This window comes from Benincasa hispida, chromosome 6 (assembly GCF_027475165.1).
Source record: "Benincasa hispida cultivar pf3 chromosome 6, pf3_genome.v1.1, whole genome shotgun sequence".
Classification (NCBI taxonomy): Eukaryota; Viridiplantae; Streptophyta; class Magnoliopsida; order Cucurbitales; family Cucurbitaceae; genus Benincasa; species Benincasa hispida.
Window position 1 is genome coordinate 4,856,706 of NC_143483.1, and position 1,884 is coordinate 4,858,589.

The following is a 1,884-nucleotide window of genomic DNA, read 5'->3' on the forward strand; positions in this document are numbered from 1 at the left end:
CAGAGCACCAAATACAAATAATATCATGGCGAATCCCATCCTTTTGTCGAACGACCGCAATAGGCCCATCCGGGACTATACGTCGCCCAACCTTTATGATTTCTTGCCAGGAATCATGAGGCCAGCCTTAGATGGATCGAGATTCGAGATGAAACCTGTGATGCTGCAGATGATTCAAACTGCCGAACAGTTTGGCGGTAGGCGTGGCGAGGGTCTGCATACCCATCTCCGGAATTTTATTGAGATCTACAATATGTTTTTGTTCCTAAACATTTCTGCTGAGGAGGTTCGATTAACACTGTTCTCATTTTCGTTGTGTGACCAGGAACGAAAATGGGCTTATTCTCTCGAACCAAGGGAGATTACATCATGGGAACAGGTAGTGGAGAAGTTCATGAACAAGTACTTCCCCCTGACGAAGAAAGCCAGTAGGAGGAAGTTGATCACTAATTTTGAACAGGATATTGACAAATCACTCAGTGACACCTGGGAAAGTTTTAAAAGGTTGGTAAGAGATTGCCCGCATAATGGCTTACCATATTGTTTACAGATGGAAAATTTCTACCACGGTTTGAACCTTGCATCGCAGACGGCTGCCAATGCAACAGCAGTTGGAGGTCTGCTTGACAAAACATACGATGAAGCTAAGAACATACTTGATCGCACTTTGAAAAATCATGAAGACTGGAGAGAAAGCGATCAAAGACTGAGAACTAAAGATTGTGACGCAAATAATGAGGCCATCACATCCCTGCAAAACGAAATGATTGCGATGATAAATTTGATACAAGGAATCACAATCAACAGCCCAGGAATGCAAAGGGGGCAGGTCAACACAATCAACCAAGCGAGCGCAAGTTGTGCCACTTGCGGTGAAGGCCATCCAATGGAAGATTGTCGGAGGAACCCAATCTGTTTATTTTGTGAAGAATAATCTGTTTTGCAATACGTACAATCCTGGGTGAAGAAACCACCCTAACTTTGCGTGGAAAAATCAACAACAAAATTTTAACCAATGGTGCAGAAAGAAGGGCCACCAAGATTTTTTCCATGAACAAACGGTCAAACGCAAAATCAAGCTAGTAGTTCGTAGGTATCCTTAGAGAGCATACTGAAACAACATATTGAAAAGATGAAATAGTGCTTCAGAATCAAGCTATGTGTATCCATAATCTTTAAATTCAAATAGGACAGATTGCGAGTGGACTCAAGAGTAGACCGTAAGAGGCACTGTCGAGTTCAACTGAGCTCCACGCAACCCAGGGGGTATGGGAAAGGAGTAATGTCAAGTTGTAACATTGCGAAGCGGAAAGACAGTGGCGGAAGAGAAGAAGAAGCTAAACAGAACTGCTCCAATTGCGATGGAACCAGAGATTGCGACCACTTCGAAGCCAAAAGAACAGGGAATCGTGAAAATACAGTTGCCACCATTCCCTTAGAAACTTAAAAAGAAGAGAAATGATGAAGTGTAGTATCAACGCTTCATGGACATGCTGAAACAGTTGCATGTTAACATTCCTTTAACTGAAGCGATTGAATTGATGCCAAAGTATGCGAAGTTTCTGAAGGATATGGTGACGAAGAAAAGAAGCACCAGTAAGTTCGCAATGGTGGCATTGACGCAAAGTTCAAAATCCATAATTCCATAAAAAATGCGTGACCTTGGAGGTTTCACAATACCCTGCTCAATCGGAGAGTTATATATTGGTCAGGCGCTTTGCAATCTCGGGGCTAGCATCAACTTAATGCCCTTTTCAATTTTCAAGTAGTTGAATGTAGGGTAGCTGTCGCCCACGACGGTGACTCTCCAGCTAGCTGACAGGTCTCTTGTGCATTCAGAAAGGAAGGTGAAGGATGTCTTGGTCATGATTGACAAATTTATAT

General features: G+C 42.8%; 1 non-coding gene across 1 annotated transcript; it reads right to left on the bottom strand.

Annotated features, from left to right (window-relative positions):
* Positions 1-427: 427 nt before the first annotated feature.
* On the bottom strand, positions 428-534 carry LOC120080669 (small nucleolar RNA R71). The gene has a single exon (XR_005482619.1). It is a non-coding gene; the product is annotated as a small nucleolar RNA R71 (small nucleolar RNA).
* Between the last annotated feature and the right edge of the window lie 1,350 nt (positions 535-1,884).